General features: G+C 40.9%; 1 pseudogene; it reads right to left on the reverse strand.

The window, feature by feature from the left end:
- Positions 1-216: 216 nt before the first annotated feature.
- Positions 217-17,647, reverse strand: LOC102474108 (ATP-dependent RNA helicase DDX1-like; annotated as a pseudogene).
- Between the last annotated feature and the right edge of the window lie 709 nt (positions 17,648-18,356).

Genomic DNA, 18,356 nt, shown 5'->3' on the forward strand with positions numbered 1-18,356 from the left:
GAAATAGCTATTTTTTTTATAGTTGTCAAATTTATTTTCATTGGGCTACCATTTCATGAGGCATTCTTCCTGCGACTAATGTTTCTTGACATGCAAGAGTTCACATTAATAGCTTAGGTTACTATAAATACTGCTGCTTGGAAGCAGTACAACTATATTAGAGTTTTAAGATTACTTACTTTTTTTTACTCAAATCTTATTCAGTATATGTGCAATTCAGAAGGTTCTGAACAGCTGGTTAGGACAGTAGCCAAGACGCAGGAAAGATGTCTGTGCCTCCTTTTCACGGGCAGCCAACTTTGGAACGGTAGGTGCCAAAATATCCACATGGCCTTTATGGTTTCCACCACCAATAACTCTTTTTTGACCACTAGGTAACTTTCCATCAAATTCATCCACTGGTACCTTTGTATCTGGCTCAACCCGAGAAATGGTATAGTTCAGGTGCTCTTCCATTTCTGGTAGTAACTGCATCTCATCGTACCATGTGGTCCAGCCACCATCTTCCTCGAATCTTGTGTTATAGCAACTTTTCCCACGGTTGCTACACACATGATACCAAACCTTCTCTTTTTCTGTTGCCACCAGGGAAATGGCCAGACCCATCCTTTCAGTTCTTCTTACTCTGCCAGTTCGATGCACATAGGTTTGCTTTTCGTCAGGCAGGGTGACATCTATAACATAGGGAACACCATGGATGTCAGTTCCTCTAGCGGCTACATCAGTGCAAATCAAGAATCTCACATCTCCTTTCTTATCTCTGTCCAAGTGTTGCTTCTCTCATGGGGTTTTCTGTGTTTGAAGACAAACACAGGAGAACTGGTGTCCTTTTTTTTTTTTTTTAAAGTCAGGTCCTCCTCTTTGTTGTGTGAAGTACTTCTCCAAGTTATCACAGTCAGTTTTGATTCTACAGAAGACAATAGCTTGATCCATCTTGTGTTCTTTGATTGCCCGGACAGCATACTCCCCTTCAAGATTTTAATAGCTTCAGACCACATCTCTGGGCTGCTTGTGTTGTCTTTGCATGTACGTCTTCAGCCTGAATGTGTTTTTTTCTAAGCCTTTCCCAGAGTTTGTCAGTTTGGGGATTCACTGGGACAACAACATGGTGTGTGGTATCTGGAATGAAACCTTCTCCTTTTAAATCAACCCATGTGGGAAAATGCATTATCTTCTCAGACAGCTTCTTTACATCAAAAGAATGTAAAGCAGCAGAGCAAACAATCACCTGACGTCTCTTTCCATCAGAGGTAATCTGAGGAATCTGACTGTGCAGCCTATTTATAAAGTCAGAATAGCCTTGAGAAAGAAGTCCATCAACTTCACCCAGGACCCGGAATCTAACTTCAGCTAAGTTCAGCTTTCCAGTTGACACCAACTCCTCTAGTCTTCCTGGAGTGCCTACAACTATATTGACCCTATTATCCAAAACAGAGAGCTGATCCCTTGCTGCAACACCTCCAATGGTCACAAGTTCCCTTAATTTAGGGTAAGTAATATATTTCTTAAACTGCTTGCAGTTATTCAAAGTTTGTTCAGCTAATTCCTGGGAGGGTTCAACGATAAGCGCTTTGGGAGCGTTGGGAAGCAACTTGGTTTGTGACACCTGTGCGCTCCCTGAGTGCTGTGATGTGACACCGTAACTGTCCAGTGCCTTGGAAACAGCAACAAAACCATCTTTGGGAGGAAACTTAAATTTTTCACCAAAGTTAAATTTTAGTTCCTCATTCTTCAAAACACAGGCAGGAAAGAGGACTTGATTTTTCACATGCCATGGTACTTCAAATGCCAGACCAAGGTCTTTTCCATTTTTGGAGAACTTGACATGCCCTTTATCTCTGTCTAGGTAACATCCAATAGTATTGTGCATCGTGAATTCCTCTCCGTAATTATCGAGCTGTTTATTATGGGATTTTTTTTCCTGTTCCACCAAAGCCAAATCCAAACTTGTCAGTACCTAGGTCTAAGGAGGCCTGCATGGTGGACCAGCCAATGCTGTATAACTCTTGGTCATGACAGGAAACTTTGTAGCAGCGTTCCCTTCATTAATCCTTTAGTGGCTCTACACCCATGCCATTCCTTTATGTCTGTGCTTTGACAACAAAGACCGTCTGACCCGACTACAAAAGCAGATCCTCTATCATATGGGCTCATTTGCCATTTTTTTTTATTCATTCTCTACATTAATTCACTATACACCATCACAACACACAAATGAATTTTCCATCCAAAATACACTGTGCATTGGCTCAATCAAGCACATCAACATACATGTTCTCAGCAAATAATTTTCCAATTCTTATGTCCTGCATACCTTGCCTTTAGTTTTGCCATCCAATGAACTTAATTAGTCTAAATATATCCAATAGCTAGCACAGCTGACACATACCTATACATGAACCCAAGTCTGACTTTAGGCATAAACCCCAGTGAGTAGAGTGAACATACTATAAAGTAGTACCCAGCTGTGCACAGACAGCTCTCTGCAGTCGTCAAATATGCATTTTTTTTTGCAAAATGATACAAACAGTTTTACCGTTTTTTTTTCTCTCCTGCAACTTTTTTTATTTTTTTAATTTTTTTTTTATTACCTAACATTCATTCCCTGAGCATCGTCACAACAAACTAAATGTGGTTTCCCATCTAGGATAAACTGCATAGTGGCTTAATCAAGCATGTTATCTTCAATAATATTCCGTTTCTACTTTCATACATATGTATACGTATTTGCCATTTTTTGAGCACTGAAGCGCCAGTTTTAATTGTTGTTTTTCCTTTTTTGGCTTCCTTTTGGTCTTTTAGAGTTCCATAAACTATCTGGATGACTGGGATCTGGAAAGTGCCAGTTTTTCCACTTCCTGTTTCTGCAGCCGTAAGTGTGTCACTTCCTCCTAGGATCAATGGGGTAGATTCAGCCTGGACATCAGTCGGGAGAAGCCAGTCCTCTTCCACAAGCTTGTGCAACTTCAGGCACAACACCCATTTCAGAGACCGGCCACCCTCTCGTCCAGTCCTGGCTTCGCTGGCTTGCTCCCTCCCTCCCTCCCTCCCTGAAATAGCCATTAATCACCCTTTACTGCCACATACCTAGAATACGCTGAGAAACTTTGGTCTTTTCTCCTCATCTCACATTCCAGTTTTTGTGGACATTGTCGAGAACTGTGAAGAATCTAGGATTTATAAGCTAATTGATTGGTTAGCCTGTTGCTGGCAGAGGCCATAAGACTCCTGGGTCAGAGACAAAAGACCTTATTCTCAGTGCAGTAAGCAGCACACACATCCCTTTGGAGCGTGTCCTCTCTCCCTCTGAGTCCCCGAGGGGTGTCATGGAGGACCCCAGACAGATGCGGTGGGTTTGCATCACAGCTAGGGAGCATAGAGCTTTGGGGATTTCCCACTTTCTGCGGTGAGTGATAAGCAAGCATGCTCTCTGTCTTCTCCCTCAGATTGCTGTCTGAGAACACAATTCCGAGTGATTGCCAAGGTAAAAGTGATCTTGGGTGTTAGATCAAGATGATTTTCAATGAAAGTTTCTCAAAATGATTACTGCATTTTTGTAGTAGTCATTCATTTTTTTCTTTTATGCTATCTCCATTCTTGAATTTTATTTTGAATGATCTTTTGCCTTAGCATAGTAAGTCTGGATTGCTTTTCATAAGGAAGTAAGAATTTTCCACAAACATGAGTGAAAAATATCACACCTCATGAGTGTAAAATTTGACACTCGAATGTAGTATTAATTGGTTATAATTCTTTCCTTTTGGTACACTATAAGCATTGCATTATTGTAGCCAAGTACCTCTCATGCTTTTTCTTTGTCTTGTAGAGTATCTTTTTGTTGTTGTTATTTCTTTGTTTGCTATAGGGTGTGTGTGCTCATTGGAGACAAATAGTGTGGAGGGAGAGAGACAGAGCATGGAGAGATAGCGAGATAGAAAGTACCCGTCACCTCGGTAGGGGGAGGATGACCAATTTGCAATCCCTTCTCTATTCTCCTCTCACGATTTTGGGCATGTATGCACTTGTGCCTGGAATGTTTTTCAAACCAGACAGTCCAGAACGTGAACTGCTCGGTTGACAATGTGGGAGCCAGTCACCATAACCTCTGTGTCACCTGCTCACCGAGCATATTTTTTTAACATTTTATTTTTGTATATTTGAAGAATTTTAAATCTACTCTTGAAATAAAAAAAAGACATATTTACATATCACTTTTATTTATTTACTTTTTGGTACATTGTAAATCTTTCATCTGTCCCAGATTAATTTTTATTCCTCCAAGCAGGAATTTCTTTTGCTAATTAATTAATTAATTTATTTTATAGAGAAATTTTTGCTATAAGGCACATGTGCTCACCGGAGAGACAGAGAGATAGAAAGTGAGAAATCACCCTCCGGGGGATGGCCATGCCACAGTCCCTTCTCCTTCATTATCCTATCATGATTGTGGGCATGCACACACATGTGCCTGGTATAGAGATTTAAGAGTTTTAAGCCACTGGGTCTCAAGACTCAAACCATGGTTGTCCATGTGGGAGTCCAGCAACATAACCATTACACCATCTGCTGGTCCCATCTTCAGTTAGTTTTATAATATCTCCCAGTTCATTTTCTTGCTTTATTCTCCCCAAATCCTGGAATCCCAACTAAACATGTATTTGATTTTTTTTAATTTATTTTTTTTGTAATGGTTACCTTTCCTTTTATCATGTTCTTTTCTTAAAACCTCTAAAGAAAATTATGAATTTGTCTTCTACTTCAGTAGTTTGCTTCTTTTATAGTATCTAATTTTATATTCTCTGCTTTCATGTAATTAATTTTTTCCCATTTGAGTAGCAGTTTTACCTCATTGCAGATATTATGTGTTTTTAAACATTATGACTACCTGACTAGTTTTATGCATACAACATTTTCTTGAAATTTGTTGAAAACCCAAATTAAATATTTTTAAAAAGATCTATATTGTTACTAGTTCCTTGAGTTTATTAACCAGGACATCATAAGTTCTGATTCTGCATTATTGCTCACTTCGAATGACCTCATATGCTTAGCGATGTTTAATTTCTTTAGCCTTACAGGAGGATGTTATATTTGCTCACACGGGCAGATGAACTGAGTTTGTTAAGACACTCATGTTTATTCCTGAGTTGGCTATGCTTAGATGGAAATGAAGTACTCAAGAAGAGTTGTGGCAGAGAAGTTTTTCTTTGTTTAGAATGTTTTCTTCTAAACATTCTCTCCATGCTTTGTATGACAACCAGTAGTTAGAAATCCGTAGTCAAATATATATGGCAGAAGGATATGTGGCTAAATGCCCTTATCAGTTTGGCCTTAAAGCCAAGACAGTCTTCCACAGCTGCTGATACACGCTGATTGCATTGTCGATTTCTACTGCCCTCCCTCCCATCACAGGGAGGCAGTGGCACTCCCGGGGCCTCATCCGCTCACCCCATCAGGTTATTAGTCTTCTTCACAAGGCTACGAGGGAAGACATGACTTAGTCCTCTCATCATACTCTTGTCTACTACGTAACAGAAAGAAATTTTAGTTGATAGTCCATGAATATTTTTAAGTTGTAATTTTAAGGTAACTTCTGATATCTATCAATCTATCTATCTATCTATCTATCTATCATCTATCTAAATTGCTTTATGTCTTTAGGAGGTACAGTATAACAGTATCATTTTTTTAAAGGTTTTTGCCATAGGATGTGTGTGCTTGCTGGAGAGAGACAGAGAAAGAGAGACAACTTGGGCACAGATGCACATGCACCCGGATGAATGTCATGCCTCCAGGTCTGGGGCTCAAACTGTGCTCAGCTATGTGTGAGTTCACCACCTTAATCACCTTACCACCTACTGGCTCTTGCACAGTCTTGTTTTTAAAAGCATGTACACAAGTGTGTAAAAAAACAAATGAAGGATATAAGCGTCTTCACCATCTTCCACATTTAACATTGTAGTATGTTAGGCGCATTTGCAAATTGCTCTGCTTTGACTGGAAGTGTCTGTCATGGACCTCTGTGACTGTGTGGCACACTGTTCCAACTCATACTCCATCTGTTCACATGCACTCTTGTATCTTTATTTATTTATTTTTTTTGAGAGGTTATTACCATAGGGTGCATGTGCTCACCAGAAAGACAGAGAGAGACAGACAGAAAGCAAGAAATCACGCCCCAGGGGGGATGGCCATGCCAGAATCCCTTCTCCTCCATTCTCTTCTCAGGATCTTGGGCACTTACACATATGCGCCTGGTGTGAGTTTAAGCCACTGGGTCTGGGACTCAAACCATGGTCGACTACGTGGGAGTCCAGCAACATAACCATTACACCAACTGCCAGTCCCAGTGTCTTTTAACCAATTTCTCCCCCTTTCCTCCAACCCCTTCCCGCCCTGTCCAGCATATAGTGTCTACCATTACTCTCTCTGCTTCTATGTTATCAAGTCCTTTAGCTTCTGTTAATGAGCGAGGACACTTGTATTTATTATGCAGGGACATACATAATTGTCTTTTGTAGCCTGGTTTATTTCACTCAGTATTGTATCTTTTAGGTTCATCCATTTTGTCCCAAATGCCAGAAATTCATTGTTCTTTAAGACCGAGTAGTATTACACACAATGGATTGTATACAAATTCCACATTTTCTTGATCCATTCATAGTTTTTGGGCACTTAGATTGATTCCAAGTCTCAGCTATTGGAATAAAGCTGCATAAACACGGATCTGCAAATACCTCTTCAGTAGATTGATTTCCTACCCTTTGAGTATATACCTGACAGTGGGATTATTGGGCCCAGGACTTTTTGACATGTAAATGGCATCCTTATGTACAACAGTTCCCATTTATAATCCTTTTTCTAATTTTGTATTCTGGTTCTCACTTGGGCAGTCTAGACTGAAGGGGGATAAGAAGGGGCAGTCATATTTTCTCACCTGGGAATTCTAATGCATGATCTTGTCCTTGTTAATCAATTTTACGGTGTGGTTACCAGTTTGATAGACCCCTATAGCCTATTTTATTTTAGAAACTTAGCTTCCACGGTGGTGGAAACAGACACGTGGTCTGAGATAACTAACTGTGATTTTAAAATTCTTTACTAATGTATACTTATTGGAATGACTCCGTATGCTTAGGTAACACCTGAAGACCTGCTAGCAATAAAACCCCTATCGGTTCTGAGTTGTTAGAATGTATTTAGCTGTTGATTTCCCAAATGCCAAAAATAATGTAAATTTAGAGATAGATTGAACTAAGAGAAATATTTTAAAGTCGTGTTCACTTTACATAAATGGCTCTTATTGATCCATTCATTTTTTTTTTTCATTTGTGGATTTGTTTCTATGAAAAAAATCTTACAAGACCATCAGCATGAACTAGAGTTTAGTTACAGGCAAAACAAATTCACTTAAAGGACAGAATGCAATAATGTGAAGTTGGGAATGTTTGGTTGTGGTGTGTGTGTCGGGATGAATCCATTTTCCTCCTGATCAACAAGATGGAGCATTTCCAGCCTGCAGAGTTTGCCCGGTTTGAGCCAGGCCATCACAGGAAATCCACACAAAAGCACTCAGGATTCCTTAGCTGAGGAATGCCAAGTTCTTGAGTTTTTTTTTTTAACAGATAAGGCAACTACTCATTAAAGAAGCTATTCTTTGAGCATAGGTAAAATTTTTGCCAGAATTTCTGAGTGTTTGTGTGCGAAGTGTCATTGTAGTAATTGCTCCAACTTCTATCATGAGCACAGTGATGCGGCTGAAAATCGAGAAGGGAGGCCTTGAGGCTCCTTGGTGATCAGCAGTGTCTCTTTGGGTTGAGGCCGGCTTGCAGCTGTTGTGGTATGTTATTCCCTAAACAGATGCTCTTCTTCGTAGTGTTTGCTTGTTTACTTTATCAAATGCTATAAAACTTACAGAAGTAGATTGTAGATAAACCAGAAAACAGAGACTGCCAAAAAGAAAGAGGCCACAAATTTGTCTATCTAGTAATATCTACCGAAATATGTTGGAGATACTTCTTTCTACACAAATTTTTATGTACAGAGTATGCATATTTGCTTATGCTTCTTTTGATCAAAGAGGGATCATACTAAAGATGCCATTTGATCTGCTTTCATTCCCTCATAGGTGACATTGAGGCTAATTCTGTTTATGCCAGCAGTCAGTTATTCATTGAACAGGTACTTCGTCATCAGATACTACGTATCAAACACCATGCTAAAGAAGCGAGACGCCTGCCTTGGATATTTTATATAGTTCCACGCTGAGCTTTCCCAATCTGAAAATCCTAAATTCAAAATGCTCCAAAATCCCAATCTTTGGAGCACCAACATGATGGCACAAGTGGAAGAGCCCCTATTTGAGTTGTGATAGCTCTCAGCCAAAACGCTATAATGAAAATGGTATAAAATTGCTTCTCAGTTCTGTATAGGTGTATATGAAATGAATTTTGTCTTTCTACGTGGGTCTCATTCCCACCATATCTCATTATGTATGTGCCAATGTCCCCAAATCCAAAAAAGTAAGAAATCTGTGACATTTCCTGTCCTAAGTGCTTCAGATAAAGGTTACTTGACCTCGAGGCCAGTAACTGCAATGCAGTATGTTAAGAGCCAGAGTAGGGAACCAGCAGTTAGCGTAATGGCTATGTCACTGGCCTCCCATGTAGTCGACTGTGGTTCGAGTCCCAGACCTGGTGGCTTAAACTCATGTCGGGCGTGTGTGCGTGCGTGCCCAAGATCCCAAGAGGAGAATGGCGGAGAAGGGATTGTGGCATGGTCATCCCCCCTGGGGGGTGATTTCTCGCTTTCTGTTTCTCTGTCTCTCTCTGTCTTTCTGGAGAGTGCATGTGCCCTATAGCAAAAACCTCTAGAAAAAAAAAAAGAGCCAGAATAGAGGTGAAACATAGGTGGGTTGTTTCTTTGAATAAGGGTACAGGTACTCCTAGAGGTTTCTGAAAATTTTCTACGTAGCACTTGGACACTCAGATTATTTTAAAGCAATTATTTGTAGTTTTCTTCAATCAATCCATCCTAATGTGGTTGAGTCTGGTCAAGGTGCTTGAAGAGGGGATGGCTAAGGTGTGGTGTAGTCTCTGATCTAGTCCTTTCAATGAGGCAACCCTTATGCTGGACACATGCAATGTCGCATTGGCCTGGATGCAGAAACCTCCAGTTTGCTAAATCAAAGGATGCTTTGAAATCTTGCTATTATGGATGTGAGGAAGTGAGAAATGATAATGCCTGAGTAGCAAATCCTTTGGCTGTCAGGTGGTTTCCAGTTCATTGCTATTTATTTATTTGCTATGGGGCATGTGTACTAGCTAGAGAAAGACACACACACACACACACACACACACACACACACACACGGGGAGAGAAGAAAGCACTCTCCATGGAGAACAGCCATGCAGCAATCCCTCCTCTTCCATCTCTCCCTCCCTGTGGGACTTTGGGCATGCACATGCACTTGGTGTTTCTCTCAAGTTGCTGGGCTGGGCCTCGAACCATGGGGTGGCCATGTGGGATCTAGCTGCTTTACCACTGTGTCACATAGCTTGCCCCAGTTCTTTGCTTCTTTTGTACCTAGAATAGAACCTAAAGGAGTTTATACCAACAATGATGCATTGAGAAATGATTAAGAATATTTTGTGATTAAAGATCACCAAGTGGTTCAGAATAATTGTGTTACACAGTTCTAAGAAAATACTAACCCACCCCCTCTAGAGTCTCTGCTTAGGTAAATAAATTTCCTCAGTTCCTGTATCAAGAAAAGTAAAACTAGTTCTAATACTGATGCTCAACTCTGTTTCTGTCTAGGAATAAGTGATATTTATCCATGGACATCTAAACAATGAATAACCATAATGGTAAGCAAAGTAGTATTTAAAAACACATTTCGAATCATATTCTTACTGCAGAGATGGGTAGGTTAATCCATGAGCAATGGTTAAGCACTCGAATGATTGCAATAGGATAAAATTCTATCGGTGACGTTGAATAGAAAGGTAAAGGTGAGTGATACAAAACTTCCAACTATTAAAAATGTGGTTGCCTGTTTATCATCAGAAGGATGGTGATTATTAACTTGCAATAGTTATAGGATACATTTTAAAGATTAACGTAATCATATGTTGAAATGTCAATATTTATAGGGAGGACAAAATAGCCTTTATACTTTCTTAATTTTTCAATAAAAATGTTATATGTCATCTCTAAAATGTGTGAGGGCATATTTAATTTTTAAAAAAGTGAGTAGTTTTTGGAAGCTGGGAAAAATTGGGCTGAATTCTATGTACCCTAATAGCTAGTTGTTTAGACCTCAAGTATGTTGCTTAATCTTTTGAAGTCTTGACTTCTTCACCAGTAAAATAAGTTCATACTACACTGTCATGAAGTTTCCATGAAGTTAAGTGTGTAACTGGAATGAGTTTGCTTCACGACAGGGGAATTCAAAGAGAGTCATGTTACTGCATTCATCAACTATAGATTAAAAAGTGAAATTTGGTGTATGGCCCCATATACATTTAAAACAAATTGTGGTGAGGGACCAGCAGATGGCATAATGGCTACATCGCTGGACTCCCACGTAGTTAACCGCAGCTCGAGTCCTGGACCCAGTGACTTAAAACTCATGCTAGGCAGGTGTGCATGCATGTCCAAAATCCCAAAAGGAGACTTAAGAACGGGTTATGGCTTGGCCATGCCCCCTGGGGAGTGTTTTCTTGTTTTCTGTCTCTGTCTCTTTGGCAAGTGCATACACCCTATAGCAAAAATCTCTCTCTAAAAAAAATCATGGTGAAGTTGGCAGTGAACTGTTTCTCCTGGGAATGAGTTATGAATCTCAAAGGAGGGGCCAGCAGGTGGTGTGATGGTTGATGCACTGGACTCCCACGTGGCCAACCATGGTTTGAGTCCTGGACCTGGCAGCTTGCTTTTTCACTCTCCTTTTCTCTCTGTCTCTCTCTGGTCGAAACTGAAGACTAAGGATAGTAAATAAAAATTTAAAAAAAATAAAAAGAATCCCAAAGGAAGCTGACTACAGTGGTGCAGTGGTAACACAGTATTCTGTGACGCTGAGGCCACATGGGCGGGCCCCAGCATCCAGGCCTGAGCATCCCGTACACACTGGGTGGGATTGAATTGTGAGGCTGGGATTGAATTGTGGCGTGAAGACCTTGTTAGGGCTGCCTCTTACTCTCTCCGTCTCTGTTTGTTTCTCTCATGAGGAAATAAACAAACTGAAAAATATCCTGAAGACAAAAAAAATTCTGAAAACTTGGACATGGGTCTTTAGTGTATCAAGGCAGCCACTGGGAGCTTACAATCAGCTGGTGTTTCTTCTCCTGTGTTTGCTATGCTCCATGCTTAAGGCTATTTTGATTTGTTTTTCAAAGATATGACCTTTAAAGTTTAGACCCCATAACATTCAAATATATTAACCTCCTACAAAGGTCCTAGCACACCCAGTCTCCTACATGGGAGGAGAACGCTTGTCCCTGCCACTTGCTCAGAGGTCATCCTTATTGTCTTTCTTGGTTGCAGATAAACCACATCAGAAACTTGGCCATGTTTGGCCATCTTTGTCCCTTCCTCCTCAAAGAAAACCTAGTCTAATACCCTTCCATGAGCCTGCACTCCCCCCCACGTCCAAGCTTGAAGTTTACGTCAGGGTTCCAGGTGTCTGCACAAAGGGCTGGCCATTCCATCTTCAAGGCGATGTGCACAAAAGAACTAACTCGTAGGCCCCCTCTCCTACTGTCATAGCAGGGCCTACTACTGTGAGAAAGGATGGCTTCCGGGTGGCAGATGATGTGGTGGTTAAGGGCGCTGGGCTCCCACATGGCCGACCACAGTTCGAGTCCCAGACCTGGCGGGTTGCTTTCTCACTTTCTCTTTCTCTCTCACTCTGTCTCTCTCTGGCCAAATTAAAAATAAATAATTAAATACAGTGAAATAAAATAGTTCTTAAAAAAGAAAGAAAGAATGGCTTCAAGTTGGCCCTTGGTTGGCATTTGGGAACCTGGATTTCTGGAATGTTCCCTCCATTCCTAAACTAGCAAGAGCAGCTGCCTTGCCTGAGCTACTTGTGGAAACAACATGGCTTATGCCAATCACCTGCTTCCTTCTGAGAGCCTGGAACTTCAGTAGAGACAGGAGGTGTCTATGCGAGCAGTTCCCAGTAAAACCCCTGAGCACTGCGTCTCTAGTAAGCTTCCCTGGTATCAACACGTATGCCCGTTGTCGTAATTCAAAGCCGGCTCCACCAGGCAGGGACTCCTGGACTCTCATATCTAGTGTTCCCTGGACTCCATCCTATGTGCCCTTTCTCTTTGTTGCTTTTATTTTTTATCCTTTTGTTTTAATAATATTAGCTGTGAATACAGCACAATGCTGAGTTCTCTGAGAATTCCTAGTCCATCATTAAGGTGGTCTTGGAGACCACCTACACTGGGAGGAATAGGAAAAACTATCTTTTAATATATCCTAGATTTTGTACACCACTCAAAGCAGTAAAACGCAATTAGACAAAATTTTGTATCACAATGAAATAATGAAATTAACATGGGGGGGCCAGCAGGTGGTGTGATGGTTAATGGATTCCCATATGTCCAACCATGATTTGAGTCCTGGACCTAAGAGCGTGAAAATCACACCAGGCAATTGTGTCTGTGTGCCAAAATCCCTAGAGGAGAATGGAGTAGAAGGGGTTGTAAGGGGTTGTCATGGTGGCTATCCCCTGGGGGGTGATCTCTCACTTTCTCTCTCAATCTCTGTCTCTCTCTGGTGAATGCATGCCTCCTCTGACAAAAACATTTAAAAAATATATATATATGAAATGCCAAGGATCATTAAACCAAAGACAGGCAGCCCAAAGGAGGTCACCTTGGAGAGTCCCAGAGTCCTAACAACTAGCCATTAGGGTGTGGTTAGGAAAGATTTCCAATAGAAGCAAACTCTTGAGTCTAGGTTTATGTCTTTTAGAGCTGACTCACTTTTCTTGGCAACAGTTGGATTCTAAGGCCATGCCCTTGAGAGTACAGTTGAACTGGAAATCCTGCTTTTCCTAGAGCCTATCAACCATGGAAAGATAACCCAAGGCATGCTTTTGTATCCTGTTGGTTTTCCTCTTTGATATTATTGCAATTTTCCCCAATCTTAAACATTTTCCTGGAAACCATGTGTGTGTGTACATTGTGTGCACTACAAAGATTCAGTAGTGGGCACAGATATAGAAGTCAATGAATAAATAAATAAAGAGCGAACAATCATAAAGACCATCTGAGGCACTGCTGCCTCTGTGCTGTGCTTCGCTAACAAGCATCTCAGACTTTTAAGAAATAATACCATACAGCGCTGAAAGCAAGCAATAGCGTATATGGGGGACTTGCCAAACTGCATCTTGCCTCTTAATCTCAATGGACAAGCTGTTGCTGCATTTTGATTTTTCATGTATGCATGTTAATATAAAATATTCAGCTTCAAGATGGTGAAATATGGACAAAATAAATACGATTATCCTTGGAGAGCAACCCATGTTTCTGTTGTTTTCTTTTTTAGGAAGCATTGGTTTGTTCTCAGGTGACTTTCTTGAAAACCCTGCAAGGTTTTTAAGAAATTTAATTAATTTAAAATATGAACAAATTAAACACATAAATGTTCTCTGGAACAAAAATGTATTACTTGTATATTCGTTATAGATAGAACTTTTACAAGAGGATAAAAGATGCCGACATTCCTAGTTAGGGACTCAGGTATCACCCAGTTTATGAGAAAATTTAGACTGTGTTTAAAACAAATGTAAAAAGAGTAATGTGCTTTGATGTATTTTACCTTTTAAAATCTAGAAAATAGTCACATTAAACAACAAGCTTCATCACAGCTATCCTACAAAACCATTATTTCATTCACTGACATCCTTTTGCAAACTGTGTCCTGTCTACCGGGTCTTGCAGCTAGTGTCTCTTCAGTGCTCATGGGCTCAGCTTTGTTCTGCAGGACCGGCACATGTGATCAGTTCTCGGGACAAGGCTCTAAAGTGCTTCTCTTGGTGTGCTTGCTGTCCTTGCAGGTTTACTTTTCTTTTTCTTTCTTTCTTTTTTTAGAGTATTTTTTGCTATAAGGCATGTGCACTTACCAGATAGATGGAGAGAGACAGAGTGACAGTGAGAAACAGAAAGTGAGAAATCATCCCTCAGAGGGAATGGCCATGCCACAATCCCTTTTTCTCCATTCTTTTCTCAGGATTTTAGGCACTCATGCATAAGTGCCCTGGACTCGAACTGCGGTCGACTGCATGGGAGCCCAGTGCCTTAAGTACTGTGCCACCTGCTGGCCCAGGTTGAATTGTCTTACAAGAGTAGATACCCTCATGGTCCCTGCCTTACCTTTCCATGTGCAAGTGAACTTTGTAGAAGTGTTTTGAACTGAGGGCTTTACTTCTATGCAGAGGAAAACACAAAGGTGCTTACATGAACACTTTCCCAAGACTGTATGAATATTATGTTTACTGACATGCTATGTTACTGCTTTGTAGAAAGCTTTTTCTTCGGTTTGTTTGCTTACTGGTGGGAGTAGCTCCAGCTAATCTTCCTCCGACTTGGCCTTTCTTGTCTTGAAGATTGCACAAGGGCTTTTCATATTTTCAGTTGCCATTTTAATAGACCTGAATCACTCCTTCTGGATAATGTTTTATTTTATAAATTCTATTTTTTTTTTCCCCACAGCCAGAGGTCACCAGAGGCCATCAGAGATACACAGGATGGCTGAGTCCAGGTGCACTGCCTCTCTTCAGCCGGCCTTACTGACCTCCATGGCATTGCCTGCTCCCCCCATATCCAGAAGAAGGGCATAAATTGCCATGGCAATGATCCAGTCCCTCTCGAAGGAGGGGTGAATATGTCTCATCTGTGAGAACTTTCCTGGTGAAGCATTGTCTCTGGTGTTAATCCTCCACCTCCACTTTGGATTCTAATATTCTGAAGAAGTTTCTTTAGGTACCTCCTCCTAAATAGCACCACCAGTTTTGATTGATCCATTTTGCCTTCATTTTTTTTTCCAAAATACAATCTTCTTCCTAAGCCACCTTCCTGTGATGCGGTCACTCTCCGACAGCTGCCACCATCTTTGACTACTTCCTTCTAATTTCGTGACTGAACAGTTTCTAATGTCCTCCATTTCTTTACCACTCACTTTTTTTTTTTTTTTTGCCTTTTTGTAAATGTCTTAATTTTTGTCATTTAATAAATGTCTTCAGTGATTTTTTTTTTTCCAATCACAAGATTCAGCGGCCCTGGCCTCCCATTATTCTCACCTTGTATTTTGTGTTGTCTTAAAATTCTCGATTATTTATGCTCACTTTCTTCTGAGAGGCATGACTCCTGTTCTTTGGCCAGGATTTCCCCTGATGTCCCTGCACTTTCACCATTTCACTTTCTCTTCTGCTCTGGGACTCTGCTTTTCTCTGCTCATCCTCCCTCCTGAGAACTCAGTGACAGACTCGACGTGTCATTGCTATGCCGTTTCACTCCTAGTGACTGTCTTCAACTCTGTGCTGTTCCCTGAGCATCAGGCCTACAGCTTCGAGCAAAGATGAAGAAGTGTTTAAAAGCTTGTCCGCATTTTTAATCTAAACAAGTGCACGTGGTCCTTGAGTATCAGGCCTACAGTTTCGAGCAAAGATGAAGAAGTGTTTAAAAGCTTGTCCGTGTTTTTAATCTAAACAAGTGCACCTGGTAAAGAATAACTGAGTATGAATCAGCTGGAGTTAAAGACACAGGCAGCGTGAGCTTTCACATAAATATTCGTGAGCATGACGGTTTTTAATGCCTCAGCTGAGGAGATATTAACAAAAAAATTTTGTCACAAATTTTAAAAAGTCCTGTGCCAATTTTGTCAGAGGAAAGGATAGAGCCGATATTTTTACCCTAACATTTGTGGCTTTCCTTTGCATTGTGCTGACATAGGTGACAACTAAAATCAAACACCTACTTTGATTACAGTCAGATATCTTTTTCTTTTTCTCTTTATGGGGAGAGATAGAGGGAGAGAGAAGTGAAAGAGGGAGCAAAATTGGAAGAAGGGAGGAGAGGGGACAGATAGGTATTCTCGACAGAGTCTTGCCATGTTGCGGTCCTCCTGCCCCAATCTCCCAGTCAGATGGGCTCACAGGCATGTGCAATCAAGCCCAGCAGTTCAGATTGACCCAAGAACCAAACCCAGGCCTCTCATGTGGCCTCCAGTCTCCCAAGTACTGATGTTACCTAACACTACCTTGGCTGGGCCAGAGTTAGACCTTTTTTTTTTTTGAGATTTTTGCTATAGGGTATGTGCGCTCGCTAGAAAGAGCGAGACAGAGAGACAGAAAGCAAGAAATCACTGCCCAGGGGGGATGGGCCACGCCACGATCCCTTCTCCATTCTCCTCTTGGGATCTTGGGCACACATGAACACGTGCCCAGCTTGCGTTTAAGTGACCGGGTCCAGGACTTGAACCACTTTCTACTACATGGGAGTCCAGCGACATAGCCATTACCCCAGTTAGACATTTTTAAGTAACAATTAAAAAGACTTCAAATTCAACTCAAAATATGTTCCAGGGATGGGTTAGGATAACAGAGGAAGAGAGTACTCAAGTTTTTACAATAATGTATCCTTTAAATGTCCATGAAAGAAATCAGATTTCAAAATGATTTTTTGATAGTCAAAGTGTCTCTGAGATTTTATGTTTCTATTACATTAAAAATAAAAAATCATGCAATTAATGGCAAAAATGTACTTATTACTTTAAAATAATTGCTAGCAGTTGTCATAATGGCTATGTCACTGGACTCCCATATAGTTGACTGCAGTTCAAGTCCTGGACCGGGTGGCTTAACCTCACGCCAGGCATGTGTGCGTGCATGCCCAAGATCCCGAGAGGAGAATGAAAGAGAAGGGATTGCGTTGTGGCCATCCCCCTGGGGGTGATTTTTCGCTTTCTGTCTCTCTGTCTCTCTCTGTCTTTCTGGCAAGTGCACGTGCCCTATAGCAAAAACCTCTCAAAAGAAAAAAAAGCTATAATTTTAAAATTAAAAAATTTTAATGTTAATTTTAAAATATAAAAAAATTTAATGTTTTTCCTTGGCCTTAGGCATTTTATAATTTTTACTGTGATATATTTAGATATAGGACTTATCTTTATTTATCCTGGTAATATTTCCTTTGTTAGAGGGTTCATGTGTTTGAGGAATTGTTTTCCCTTGAGCTTCATCCTTTTTAAATGCGAGGCTATCGTTAGTGTGGCTCGTGTTTCCTGTGAAAACTCCTGTGGTCTGGATTTTGGGAACTTCTCTTCAGAATGGTCCTACATTTGCTTCTGCCAAGCACCCGAGGGAGAGCACCAGATTTATAGTGATTTTTCATCTTAGAGTTTTCTGTACTTCTGAAGAAATGTTCACTTGACCTCCACACTCGTGTAAGGTACAAGGGCAGGCTTTCTATTTCGCTCCAGAGTCTTGCTTTATTTTTTCCCAGAGAAGAGTGCATTATCTCTGGGCTGGGGTCGAGAGCGTTTTCTAGCCCCCCACCCCCTTGGACGGCAGTGACAGTTCTCAGTGCACCCTGACTCACAGCCGTGCAGCCTGTTGCAACACGCCTTGTTCCTTCATGCCGCCCTTGCATGGGGATTAACACCCGGCTTCAGTGATCCTCGGGTGTGATCTCTACCTCTTTCCTTGGGAGTGGAGGGGCTCTCGCATTTTAGTAAAGGACTCTCGGGGAGAGGTACCACCAGGCAATATAGATTTATTCTTCTGCCTTTTGAATCACTATGACTAACACAGCAGATTTCTCACATTGTTGTGGGACACAAACCTTATCTGTGGTTTCCTTTTTCCTGGTTCTAATTATACATGGTTTGAAAATACGTGAGTACAATACACTAAGATATTTTGAGAGAAAGAGCAAGAGAGCCACGTTCACATAACTTTTGTTATGGTATGTTATAATTGTTTATTGTTTTATTGGTTATTGTTAGAAATCTCTTCCTGTCCCTAGTTTATACATTAAATTTTATCCTAGGTATATATAGAAAAACGCACAGAATATGTAGGGCTCAGTGTTCACTGGTTTCAGGTATCCACTGGGTGCTTAGAATGTATGGTCCATAGAATGTGTTCATGACATCAAATAACAAGACAGTTATTCGTGAATTTTCCTCATATCGTACGTCTTCCTCGTTCCTAGAGCTGAAGGAAGCACAGTCCTGGAAGTGAGGAGTTAATATCCTCAGGGTCAAAATTGCCTGTCACTCTAGAAGCCAGAAGCGTCCCAGGGGAGAATGCTGTGTCAGTGTCATTGTGCTTTGGTTTGGCTAAT

Source organism: Tupaia chinensis, unplaced genomic scaffold (assembly GCF_000334495.1).
Source record: "Tupaia chinensis unplaced genomic scaffold, TupChi_1.0 Scaffold000364_1, whole genome shotgun sequence".
Lineage (NCBI taxonomy): Eukaryota > Metazoa > Chordata > Mammalia > Scandentia > Tupaiidae > Tupaia > Tupaia belangeri.